The sequence below is a fragment of the Lepisma saccharinum genome, chromosome 3 (assembly GCF_977018435.1).
Source record: "Lepisma saccharinum chromosome 3, izLepSacc3.1, whole genome shotgun sequence".
NCBI lineage: Eukaryota > Metazoa > Arthropoda > Insecta > Zygentoma > Lepismatidae > Lepisma > Lepisma saccharinum.
Genome location: NC_139231.1, coordinates 65855427 through 65870022, shown reverse-complemented (window position 1 = coordinate 65870022; position 14596 = coordinate 65855427).

The following is a 14596-nucleotide window of genomic DNA, read 5'->3' as shown; positions in this document are numbered from 1 at the left end:
CTACCCCCAACTATGCCGTCAACCTATTTTCATTATATCGATTTTAGAATTAACACAACAAGCACAATCGAAAAATGTAACCGTTCAATTTACATGTGTCAAAGCACATCACATTAATCAAAGTAATATGATGGTAGATATGTATGCTAAGCGTGCAAGAGGCCATACATACAGATGCAAGATATCCATGGTACCAGAAATAAGCCCTTCCAAGACCGGTTGTAGTTCTTATTAATAGATTACGTACTGGACACGTACGAATACCAGCGCACTTAGCGAAAATAGGCCTTACACAAGATCAAAACTGTACATGTGGTAATGACAACCGTCATGCCGTACACTTAATTTTGGAATGCGTACAATACAGATATACATATTATACAAATGTTTGATACGCTTAAAAATTCAATTTCCTATTTCACTATCTTCCCTTTTATCTGATTCATCACCGTCACTTATTTGGATTTTATATGGATATGCACGTAAATGCCAACTAAGTAGTACTATAAACAGAACATATTGTGCAAAAGTTCAATAATCATGTTTTGTTTCCAAAATAGTGTCGAATCTCATGAATTAATTGACTTTACACAGGAAGTGTGAAAAATAATTTCAGTGATTTTATACAAAGAACAAGAACAAGACAGCCTTTTGCTTGACAAGGTCAAAGAAGAAGAAGAAAGAAGAATGGACTGGACCTGCATTTTAAAGCGGTATCCAAACCACTACAAAGTGTGCAAAATAAAGCGCTAAGAATAATAACAATTACCAACAGGCAAATTCCCGAAATACTGGACCAAGAAGCGTTGTACACAGGAAATCGAATGAAACGCCTCCCCTTACGGTTATGCAACCCGGAATTTTATATCATCTAGTTTCGCCAGGAAGAGCAGCTCGCGAGAAGCGTAGTGTTTCCAACTCTTGAATCTAGCCACAGATTCACGCGACCGGGTGGAGATCTTGCTTTCCTCTTGATTTGATTTCAACCGACAACAAGTTTATTTTGAGAATGTCTCTGGTAATAATAACAAGTGTTATTAACCTTTATGCTTGAGTTTTTTATTATTCTTTTACCACTTCCGAACGAATATGTGAAGATTTTTTTTTTTCATTTCGCAATAACGCTTTCGGCATTTTTCCTTCAGAGTTATTCTTTTTGTTTTTAAATTTTTGGCGACATCTGATTTGGAAAAGTTCCACGAAGTTTGTTTTAAGTGTAAATGCATCTGGACATACAGTGTAGAGTGGGATTCGAACAACAAATATGAGCTTCCGTTGCGAATCGAACCAGCGCTACTTTGATTATGTTTTCTTTCCACATTTATTAAAATTTGCTTCCTCAGCCTACTTCCGATTGTCGTATATTTCAATTCGTATTCCCGTTTTTTTTTCATTTGCATTGTTCGCACTTTTTTTTTCTTTTCTCGATTTTCCATTCGCACTCATTACAGATTTCGGTATCGCGCTTTCCCATATTTTCAGTAATTTAATTCTCTTGTGTATAATTCCTTCGACTATTTTTAATTTGCCCTTAGTCCGAATCAAGAAAATATGTTAGGAAATGTTTCCCGTGTAAATCGTATTGTATGGTGGTGTAAAATTGATGCCAGCTATTTCTTGCGATAAGGGTTTTGAAAGTGCAAGGGTCTCATTTATTAACCATGGTGGGAAGGGGGGGAGGGGTGCCAGAAACCTTCCAGACGGAATATGCCTGAAACGAAAAGTATGAGATCGACCGCAAGGAAACAAATCCTTGGGACGAAAAGTCCCCGCGCAGATTTCCCTTCTTCCCTTCAACTCGGGCCGTAAGGAAGCATGGTCCACTCTCCCCCGCCCCTCCTCGCGGGAGTACGGTGCACAGGAGTCGTGGGTCTGCGCAGGTTGTTTTGCTTGCGGTTCCACTCTTCCATCAGCAGGTGGGGTGCTGAGAAGGCTAGGCTATCTGCGAGCGAGGGGGAGGGGGTGACGAGCAACACTACCACAGCGAGTCGCTGTAAATGATTTCATCGTCTGTGCTCGGTGAAACCGGTTCTTGGTGCTCCTATACTTTTCCGATACATTTCTGCCAGCCTTTTTAGGGAAGCGAGGTCATATGTTCCAGATTAGAACTCTGGTCAGGCATGAATGTATCACTGAGTTTGTCCCGTCACAATTTTATAAATTGATAATTCATCCGTATTATCGCGATTAACTCAAGAGGGAGAAGAGTGATGTAAAATAACCGAAAGAGAAATTGATGCATTTGTGCCTGGTGCTAGTGTAACGACAAAGTTAACTCTTTATAAATGATGAAATAGGAAGCCCTTGCGCTCAAATACACCTATACCTTGGGGGGGGGGGACCTACTCTTACTACATTTGGAATACAGCCAAGAGCGATGTAAAGTAATGCAATTACATTGTGAATGTTTCACATCCTGTAGTCTTTCTTTTCCTCGTAGCGGGGGTTCATTCATTACGAATATCTAGGAAAGGATTTAGCAGCAATCCGTGATATACTTAAATATCATAGCATGCTGGGTAGCCAGGGTTCTTGGGTCCTAGCCTCTGATAATGAGTTTTTTTCTTTTTCGTTGTTTCTTCAATCTTCATCAATTTCCCTGAAGCATCATTCATCCTCTATTGCCATTGGCTATATGTAAAAGTTGACATAAAATGAGCAAATTTCGAAAAGAAAACACAAGGATCTACTTTTCTCATAACTCGCCAAACATGCACATTTCCGTATTTTATACTTTCAGCGCTATAATTATTCTTGGCAGGCAATGGAATTGAAGCAACTCTCACAACTAACGTAAAATACATGTCACTCAGGCATGACAATTCTCGCGGGCAAAGTGGATTTTTTTTTGTATTGGCACATGGTAGCGCAATAACTATCTTCTGGCCTCCTAGAATTAAATCCGTACTCTTTATTCCAGTTGAGTGATTGACTCACAATTTCGCCACTGAAGGTTTCGGTTGTATTTGGGTTATACGTATTGCGTTTTTGGTGCGCTAGGAAAAAGCAATCCCAAAGGTTCGCATTGAACAGAAAATTGTGTGCTTTCTCTCTCTCTCTCTTCCAACTCCGTCCCTATCTCTCACCCCACGTCCCCACTATTTACGTAAACTGTTGTTAGAAATATATTTTCCGAAGAATATCCACATTGAAAATAATATTCCCCAATTGTTTTGATAGGGCATTTCTATTGCTCCGAACGAATTATCTCCGTAAGAGGACTAGGGCCTCCCCGATGGCGCAATCGTAGAGTCGTCACATTTTAATCAAGTGGTCCCGGGTTCGATACCCGGTGGAGGAACATTGTGGTTCGTAACCCACTCTAAACTGTAGGTCCAGTCCCAATTAGCCTTTCTGTGCACAAAGTGGACTTAAAAAACAACAATTCAATTCAATTCAATCATCTTATCAATATTTTTAAATCTGCAAGCACCTGCTTAATTTAATAGATTATACATTTATATTCATTGCGGGCAGAAATGTGTCATGAGTCAATGCATGACTCAATAATAATGTATATTTTACGGTATATACTCTTTTATATTGCATTGATTCAATAGTATCCTTATTTCCTAAACCAAGCGTGAGTTTCTTTGCACACACCACGGAGGCCCTGCTTGACGTAAATCTGAGATGCAGTAACTTCACGGTTGCCTTTTGCCACCACGCTTTAGCTTTAATTCGAGCCCCGGTGGGTGCTTCGTTCGAGATCCTGCAGCAGTTTTACTCGTATCTATGCCTTGGGCATGCCACTTGCAACGGAACCAATAAAATGAAACTTTCTGCACCGGAATGGGCGTGAAACTCTACATGCACCAATGATAAGGTGTTTTGAAGAGGCATGTGCCACGTGCAGCATGTCCCTTCGGTCCGAATGTTCCTTTACGATATCATATCATCATGCCTCACACTTCGGAATTTACAAGAGAGAAGATAGTCCGCATGTTCTTGTGCGGCGGATCTGCTGCACTACAGATTGCTACGACCCTTGGTGTGGACGGTTCATGCGTCAGGCGTTGGATTCGGTGTTACGAGGAAGAAGGGGACCAAGGAATGAAGTCAAGACCCAACAAAGGCCGGCCGAGGAAGACAACCAGGGAAGAAGATGTAGGCATCATTGAGATGAGCGAGGGCAATTTCTTCATGGCTGCAACGAAGATTCGCCAAGAGTTGAAACTGGAGTGCCATGCTCCAACAGTTCGGCTGCATTTCCATCACGAAGCACGGATCAGTTTTGCTTTACAATATTTACCAGCTCCTCAAGAATTTTGGCAGAACGTAATTTTGAGCGACGATAAAGTATTTTCGTCTGACGAAAATGGTCAGGTTTATGTTTGGAGGCGCGACAACACTCGCTACGGCCCAGAGAACATTTCTACCCATGCTAGGAGTGACAGGATATCCGTCACGGTGTGGGGATGGATCAGTTCGTCTGGAGTAGATGTATTGGTGGAAGTGTCCTCGAGAATAAATTCGCAGGAATACGTCGCAGTGCTGGAAAACCACATGCTTCCCAGCGTGCGAGAGAGACACCTTGAAGATGAGACTCCGCACGTGACTTTCGATCAAGACAACAGCAGCGTCCATACATCGAAAGCGAACACCACCTGGTTTAATCAGCACCCAGGAATTTCAAGAGTAGATTGGCCAGCGAAGTCTCCCAATCGAAAACATTTGGTCGTTGATGGTGAGAGAGTGGGAACCTAGACAGCTGAGAACAAAGGAAGCTCTACTGGCAAGCAAAAACTTAAGTGTGATAAATCGCAGGTCTGAGTTTCCTACTTATTCCAATAATAGAGGAGGGACTTCAAATATCGATGTTACTACTACAAATCACCGAGGGAGGATGTCTGTTGTCAATTGGAAGGTAGAAGACAACCAAACGGTTAGTGATCACAATCTGATTAGTTATAATATCCAACTTATGAAAAGACACACACTTAATAATGACAACATCAAGAGAATCTGGAGTGCCAGAGATCAAGACCTTCTGAGGTCACTGGTCACGATTCAGCTTCAGCTAAATCCTATGAGTAAAGGAAGACTGGCTGAGGATATTGCAAAAACTATTACAAATGCTATTACATCAGCAATTCGATCAATTCCCAAATCCACCAAAAGCTCACCCAAGCATGAATGGTCCCAGTATATATTGACACGTAGGAGTGTCACCCGTCGATTGAGAAAGCGCTACCAAAAGGCTGCAACAGAAAGAGACAGGTTGTTCCTTTTGGAAAAATATCGGAATTCCAAGCGCATCTACTCTTCCCTTATTGAACAGTACAAAGTGAAATCATGGTCAAGGTTCGTTCAGCAGGAGATTGAAAGAAATCCTTGGGGAAAACCATACAGAATGGCCTCGCAGAGGAGCAGGCAAAGGTTTGCTCCCGTCCCAATGAAGAAAAGTGAAACTACTTATACTAAGACCTGGGACGAAGCCGTTTCCTACCTGATGGAAAAGTTACTTCCGTTGGATGATCCTCTTCAAGACACTCCAGAACAGCGGATCATCAGAGCGAATGCAAATAATAACTACAACAATCAACTGATGGTAATACCCTTCGCTCAAGAGGAGATTGCACTTATTATCGATAGATTGAGAAATAGGAGTGCCCCTGGTCCTGACGGCATTTCAAATGAAGTCATCAAGATTTTGAAGAACAACTTACTTGGTGACCTTCAGCTACTTTATAATCAGTGTTTACTCCAGGGGATCTTCCCCAATACGTGGAAATTGGCCAGACTTGTGCTCTTTTTAAAGGATGCTAAAAGGGACCCAGTTCTCGTCAAGTCATACAGGCCGATATGTTTATTGGACACCCTGGGTAAAGTTTTTAGAGACTTATTGCCAAACGCTTAAACGAGAGATTAATCCTTAGCAACAACTCTGAACGGCAGTATGGCTTCCAGAAGGGACGCTCCACTGAGGATGCAATCAATATGGTGACACAGATTGTACAACAAGATCTCAGGAAATATGTCCTTGCTATAACTATTGATATAAGTGGAGCGTTCGACAACGTCTGGTGGCCGTACTTGCTTGGAGAACTTCAAAAGCTTCACATACCAATGGCTTTATATAATGTTATAAAGGATTACTTAAGCAATAGGAGTGTCCAATACACATGGGGTACAGCCAGTATAAATAGAAATATCAATAAAGGCTGCCCTCAAGGTTCCGTATTGGGACCCATACTTTGGAATGTCACGAAGGAGCCAATTCTGGTGGAGCTCATGCACATGACTGACGTAACTGATGTAGTTGCATACGCTGATGACCTACTAATTATCTTCAGTGCCGACAATCGTAGAGACCTTGAAACGAAGACGAATAATGTTATGTTAAGGCTTGAAGAATGGTCATCGAAAAGTAAGCTAACAATAGCTACCGAAAAAACCCATCAGATATTGTTAAAAGGTAAACTACAGAGATCTCCAGTAATAAAGCTTGGAAATTGTTCTATTCGAGCTGCCTCGGAAGTCAAGTAGTTAGGAATATTAATCGAGACACAACTGTGTTTTCGCTCTCACATAGTTAATGTCCTGACGAAAGCAAAAACCACTATGCATAACATTATGAGCATGGGTAATTTGGCGTACCGGCTGCCTTTTGACACAGCAATGCTATATTACAGAGCGGTGTTCATGCCGACAGTATGTTATGCATCCTCTACCTGGGCAATGATGACCCTCAACCAATATGTGAAAGTCAAGTTACGGGCAGCACAGAGGAATATCTTCCTGAGAATACTGGGCGCCTTTCGGACGTCCGCTACAGCTGCTGTAATAGCAATTGCCGGTGTTCTTCCACTCGATTTCGAGGTTCAGAGATATGCAGCCAGATACTGGCTGAGGAAAGGGCAGCATAATAAGATCGTAGCCCTTCTTGGTCAAAACCTCAACACATTTCAGGACATCGATCAACACTTAGAAAATGCCTGGAAGATGGAATGGGAACAGCATCCCGGTTCCCGACGTACCAAAGGATTTCTGCCGTTGGCGAAGATAAGACCTAAAAACTCCTTCTTCCGACCATCAAAGGGTATTACTCATTTCATTACAGGGCATGGCCCTTACGGTTCCTATTTAAAGAGGTTCGGATTAAGATCTGATGATAAGTGCCAGAAATGTGGAGTAATAGATACACCGGAACACGCCCTTTTAACTTGCGAGAAATTTGACGACGTCCGAATTCGGCGTCTGAGGACCAATTTAAGAAGAGGCTCATTCCAGCAGATGGCGAGCTGCCAGCAGACCTTCAATATCGTCAACAAGCTTGCGGATATATCAAGCTATGAGCATTTCGAGTATAGAAGATCAGACCCCACAGAAAGAGATACCACTCCTGGCTCTACTATACGTGGGACTGTCGCAGTTCAGGATGTACTTAGGAGATCAACTCGGGTACTGAGATCAGCCATTACTGTGACCACTGAGGAAGATCATCAGCAAGAAGAGATCAGGTACTACGAGACAGGACAACTTCCCTTAATAGAGGACGTTTCTTCATAACTTCCATTAGAGGAAAACAGTCGGAAGAATTCGAAGCAGATTCGTAGTGCAGACCTGATTCCAACATAGAGCGGATGTTGTGGTCTTCATTAAAGGGCACTCCAGTTTTCTACGGACCCTATTGGACCCTGAATTATTATTCTCTATATTTTATGTATTATATATTATTTTATATTTACCATTTGGATCTTATTCTATATTAAACCTATGCATGCTTCTTGAAAACTTCTCTAGATTCTCAAACTTTAATTTCAAACATCTCGGTTTTATCTTAGGTACCGAGATTTATATTACTCGCTTATCTTCTTATTCAAACTGGTGTAGAAGCGGAGATTCCCAGAACCTAGTTAACCACTCCAAAGTATATCCTTCACTCCGGGACACGAAGAATACCGCACTCAGCAGAAGCACCAACGACAAACGATAGCTGAGTGAGAGGATATAAGAAGTGAGAGTGGCGAGTGGTGGCGGAGGTTCGCACCTTCGTGTCCCCTGGCTCACGTGTTTGATGTTTGGGAGAGTTTAAGGAGAAGACCAAACATCTGCTCGTGGAATCCTTGCCTCGTCGACTAGATGCAGTGCTTGAATCCAATGGCGGATGGACACAGTATTGAAACCCCGACGGTTTAACCGATTTTCTTTGCTACATCCCAGAACAAAACTAATTACATACATCTCCATATGCAACTTATGTTTCCAATTCTTTCTTATTGATACCTTGGTGCTCATGGTTACTTTTTCACATACCTGCACCATTACATTATATTCTATAATATTAATATTCACATTATTGACAGATTTGATTCACATGAAATTCAAATGCGCAGCACACATGCACCCATTCCTAACACTTAACTGTTAGTTAGATTACACCTGTCACGTTGTCACAGTTCTAAATCAGGGGTGACCAGGCGGAAGGGCATTATGGCGCAGACTGTGATGGAAATTTGACTGAGTAAACAGGGCACAAGTTGAATTACGTCATCAATTAGCCATTGCTGTTATACAAATAGTAATTTGTATATTGTCAGGGGAATTGTTACGGGTAATAAGTAATATTGGTGGGGAGGGCGATATCCAACTCTTACATATTAGGCCTTAGATTGATAGGGAAATTATGGTGGGCGATTAATGAAGTTAGTGGTATTTTCAGGTAGCGGGATTGATAATTATTTCGGGGGGCAGGGAATCCCAACTCTTGTGTATTACTATTACGTCTTAGATTGCTTTTTTGGAGGGAGCAATATCAACAGGAAGTCAAAAATTGGCATGGAAATTTTGTTGGGAAGATTGAGTATTAAATTTGAGGTGGAGGGGAGGGGAATGAAGTTTTGATAAAGTGTTATGTCTTAGATTGTGAAGGGATTTCTGACGATTAAGAAATTGACAAAGCTCCGGGCGGGACTCGAACCCGGAACATTCGGTGTCTGGATCGTTAGTCCTTCACTAACCGCGCTTGGCCGCAGAGCCGGTTCTCTTTGGTGGCCAAGCACGTTAAATGGTCCACTTCCGATACCACGAAATTTCCGGATTCGAGCCACGGTATCAGTATTGGTATCATGGTGTCAATTTAATCTAATCGTCACTCATCCTCATTAGCCGAAAGTGGCAGAAGAGCGCCTTAAAATAACAAAAGGTACAAAAACAACTTTAACACTCTAGTAATTTCTTATCAATAGATGCGTATTAGTTTTGATTGTTAACTCTTTAATGATAAGCTTACGATTATTATTGTTAATATGAATTGCCATCCATCAACAGAAGGACGGACCAATCGATCATTTAATTCATGTCGTTTTTTTGGTATTTGTTGTCCCTTCGGATCAGCTTCGAAACCTAAGGAAATTATTAGATGTTTGTCTGAAGTTAGTGACAATAGTGAAGTTAGTTTCGCTTTTCTCGTCGCGGGAACCACTTTTATGGCAGTGATCCTCTGTTGCCGCGTTTGAAGGAACTCGTGGCCAAACAACGAATTAGGCTACCGCTTGGGCAAGAAGCGGCAACTTTACAAAGCCCTTCTCCCTGAAGCAGCCAGCAGGGAAACAGGATTTTGTCAAAATAACCCTTCTGCTCTGTGAATGAATACCGGTTCAAACAGCGTTTCGACTTAATTGGACATTATCCATTGTTTTTCTTTTTGATTGACCATATATTCTATCCATATATTTCGAGACATATCAAGAGATCACCTCTTCTCTCATCTTCAGGCGAACAATTTTTGCTATGTCTGTAGTGTGATTGGAACTATGGCAGTCCGAGATTTTTTCCAAATCCGGTCCGCTAAGCAACCAGTCTTAGATGCCCATTCCAAATCGACAGCTATAGAGCAAAATATGTTTGAAGTTAAGAGTCTTATTGAATGAAACATAGCTCGACTCACCCTCACATTTGAATTTTTTTTAGACAACTTGCGTGCACTTCGTATAGAAGGAATGCACCACGAGACTGAAAATTCACACTATTTGGCATGGCAAATATACTTTATTCCAGCTTCGCTGAAAGTTCGATGTATATAATAGATGTCAGTCATTAAGTTCAACGCCCTCTGCGCGGGTGTTGTGATGGGTTACCGTGTTCCAATTTTGTTTTAATTCCATTTCATGCTCAAAAAGGTTACCCGAAGTGGGATCTACAGTTGAAAGTTGGATCCGAACCACTAGGCAGTTGTGTCTCCACCAGGAATCGAACCTGGGACTCCGTGATTATAGGGTGTTAACGCGTTCATGGCTTTACAGTTTCGTGAATTCAAGGAAGCCAAGGTGAGAAAAATGTGAAGCAATATCTTCTACAAGGAACTAACTATGTGTGTGTATGTATGTAAAACTTTATAGCACATCCATTTTCCTACCTTCATTTTATCGTCATTACGTTGAATTTTGCACCAGTGATTTTTCACTACGTTCTAGGTCACGTCACTTTGAGTCGTAAAGTATTGTCTGTAATTCAGTTTTAGTATAGTTTGTAGCTTCTCACCCAAGAATTTTTAAGGCGGGAGAAGGAAGGTGGAGCTCAAATTCTGGGAAAAAAATAGTGCGAGTTCAATTGAGACTACGAAAATGGAGCGGAATGATTATATTGCTACAATATCTTCATGAAAGTAAAGCGTAAAATTAAACATGATTATCAGCATAACCGAAAGCATATAATGAGATGATTTATTAGTGTTACCAGGCTAAAGGTGTGGAGTGCGGCCTGTTGCATCTTTCATTACAGAATTCCACATGTAAAAATTGATCAGCTCCTATTGCGAGTAACCATTATAGGATTAGACCAAATTGTGGCGTTTATATTTCAATTCACTTCCTCAACAAATCCTTTCTCGATTGACTAGATTTTAAGCGGAGCGTCATTCAGTTGTTTGTGAGTGTTCTTTTTGCAGAAGCAACAGCAGTTCGCTCGCACCCACAGTGCCCCGCCCACTGGACGAGACGCGTTGTCTGTGCAGTGCAGAACAGTGACAGTGTTGCCTCTCTATTCGATCTTTGTATTCTCTTTTTCCTGCCACTACGCACACATTTCACACAATTCTTCCCATACAACTAATGGAAAAGCAATCAGGCAACTGTTAAATGACTCTTTTCTAGATTTTGTATTAACACTTTACACGGTCAAGATATGTTAACTTGGTTCTGTTTCTTATTCCCACAATTTAGCTTCGTGCAGTAGGGCTTTATATTGCCAGCTAAAAAAAAAAAAACGTAGGCAGGTATTTTAACATTTTAATTTTCATCCGTTTCATGATTGTATGAAAGAATATGGTGGAAAAATACACTACTTGAGACAATACCACTAATAATAATTGGCCGCCGCTGTGCCCGAGCGTGGTAAGCCGTCGGCTTTTGATCTCGCTGCCGAAATTCCCGGGTTCGAGTCCCGGCCTGGGTATGATTGTTTATGAGTAGAGCCCGGAAGTTCAGGCATTTATTTTCGTTAAAATAGGCAGGCAAAAAGGCATTTATAATGTGGAAAATAGGCACTAAAAATGAAAAAAAAAAAGGCAAAATAAACCGAAGAAAGGCACATTTGGAAGTCACTTACTTTTATCTATAATTTCTGGCAAAATGTTAAAATCTACATTGGGAAGAGCATTTCAATTTTCTCCGTCTTGATTGCACATAACTACAAGGTGTTTTTTTAAAGTTCTCAACATTCATTGATAGTGGTCTGTCAGAGAGAATGTTTTTCATAATAGAAAATGATCTTTCTACTTCGACAGAAGTTATTGGAGCATACATAAAACAAACTAATGTAGCTGGAATCATTTTGGTAACAGCATTTTCACCTTTTAGAATATCAGAAATTGTTTTCAATTGTTTCAAGTCCTCATTTGCACTCACTACCCGTTTGCATTTTTCCGCAACAGCTGACCCCTTTTCTTCTGGCACTTCCATCATATGCTGCATAGATTCCTCGTAGATTTTCATGGATGCTATAATTGTAATTGTCTCTGGCAATGCACCATAATGTGTAAAAATAAACTTGAATAGCACAGGAGTTTTTTCAGTTCACGAATTGAAGCCGCTTCATTTTCTGGAAGAGCATCTATCACCTCACTAATTTTTTCAAGGATGTTAGCATAATATATAGCTGCTGATATCCAGGTTCCCCATCTGGTCAAGACTGGTTGCGGAGGTAACCTAAGCTCAGATGCAACTTCCTTAAATTTTCGGGTTCGAGAGGGAGATTTCAGAAATATCTTCTTTGTGTTCGAAATCAACCTGTCTACTTCAGCAGTCAATCATGCACAAGGAAATGTTAACCGAAAGGCAATATCCTAACTGAGCATGAAATACATTTTTCTCACACTTTTCTCCTTCAGCAATGTTGAAACATGCATGAGCTCAATATTACTTAAATAAGACGAAAATTACTCACATAATAAACGAAAGAAAAATAAATGCCAACAACGTTTTTTCGGAGAAAAATAATTTATATACACATTTTTTTTTAAAAAAAATGGTTAAATTTCATTGAAAAAGGCAAAAAAAGGCATTATAATTAAAAATAGGCAGTGGGGTCCCAAATAGGCAAAATAGGCAAAATGAAAATGCTTCTAAAACATTCGAAACAACATAAGAAACTTATATCCGGAAAAATTTTATCAATATATGCAGTAGATAAAAAGAGGCATTTTGCCAAACTTCCGGGCTCTATTTATGAGTGTTAATTCATGAATTTTATCATACACTAATCATCATCGTTGCGATTAGCCAAAAGTAAATTAGAAAAAGAAAGATATTAGTAATAATAATAATAATATGAATCTAGCCCCCCATGGTTTCTTTATGACTGTCCTTTTATCAATTTCATCGAGACATCATTCATCCTCATTGTTGCGATTAGACAATAAATGGTAGGAAAGTTGCGAAAAATAAGATGTAAAATAATACTCGTAACAGAATTTTCTCCGCAGAAGGAAAAATAAATGCTCCAGAAAACTTGCAATACAGGAAAAGAGTGTCCTGTAATGTGAGTCTGTAAACCAAATGTAACTCACGAATGAAGAAGTTTACGTGAAGGTTTCGTCTTCTACGAAGCAATACAGGCTTGGATGGCGCAGTGGTAGCGTCGTCGCCTTGTAATCAAGGGCTCCCGGTGGAGGCACAAAGTGGTTAGGATCCCACTTTAAACTGTAGGCCCAGTCCCGATTAGTCATACTGTGCATTGTGGACCTAAAACACCAAATCAACAACCAACCAACCAATACAGGGTTGGAAACACTACGGTTATATTTTTGGAAACACTGCTACTCTCTGGAATTACTCTACCAGGCGAAACTAGATGATATAAAATTCCGGGTTGCATAGCCGTAAGGGGGGGCGTTTCATTCGATTTCCTGTGTACGACTACATGCAACGTGGAAGGATAAAGTTTTGGGCGAAACAGCCACTTTATATTAACCCAACCATCAGTAACATCGGTCAAAGGGATCCTAGAAGGCAGACTTATAAACTGCCGATACTAGATTAGCTCAAAAATAACAAATACACAAAGCAGCAAGTCGTATAAGACAATACATACCGCAACCGACTTAATGGAACACAAGTCACGCAGCGTCTTTGTTGGACAGTAATCGAATGGGTGACAGACGCAATATCAAGTCCAATACACAACAAAAAATTGAGTAAACCACTTTGAACAAGGGAGAAGAAATACAAAGGCAAATATACCGGGTGGTCCAAAAGTACCGGAACGGTCACATATCGTGAGAAATACACATCGAATCAGAAAACGAAAAAATACGTGTTTAATAAGTGAAAGAAAGGTATTCAATGATATCACACTTCATTCCCCAACCCCGCTCCCTGGGGGTGGGGCGGGGGACAACTGTGATATCATTGAATAGCTTTCTTTCACTTATTAAACACGTATTTTTTCGTTTTCTGATTCGATGTGTATTTCTCTCGATATGTGACCGTTCCGGTACTTTTGGACCACCCGGTATGTAATAGAGATAGATATATTTCTATAAAATATATAAATATAGGCCTATGTAATAGAAACGATCAGGTCCAGCTACTTAGCCTAATTCTAGTATAAAATAACTCCTACAATGTAATACAATGTTAAATGCTCTATTAACACAACAGTAGTGCGAGAGGGAATAATGTCAAAACAAAACAAACCAATACAGAGGGGAAAAGGCCACAAATAAAACTAGAAGGCAGGGCAAGAAATGTTGCCGAAACTTCAACAAAAAATGCAAACCCGCCGTGATTACTCCTGTCCTGCCTTATCCTGTGACATATCGCTCCACCGGAAATCGAGCTCCGGAGCCTTTGTTTTCAATGCAACAGCGTTACCACTACGCCATCAAGGAGGGTCTCTTTAATTTGAAGACTAGATATAGGAATTTGCCACATTTGGATAATCGCAGCGATTAAAACAAAGCATATAAATTCATTTTATCGAGCAAATAAATGTTTAAAAATTGAGTATTTGCTAAAAGTTGTCATCGCCCTGTAAAATAGCTCCGAATATGCAGATGTTAATCTAATGGAAGTAATAAAAGTTTGTCCTACATAACCCCCACATTAATCTATGTAATATTTATATAAAATATGCCAATTTACAATATATTTTA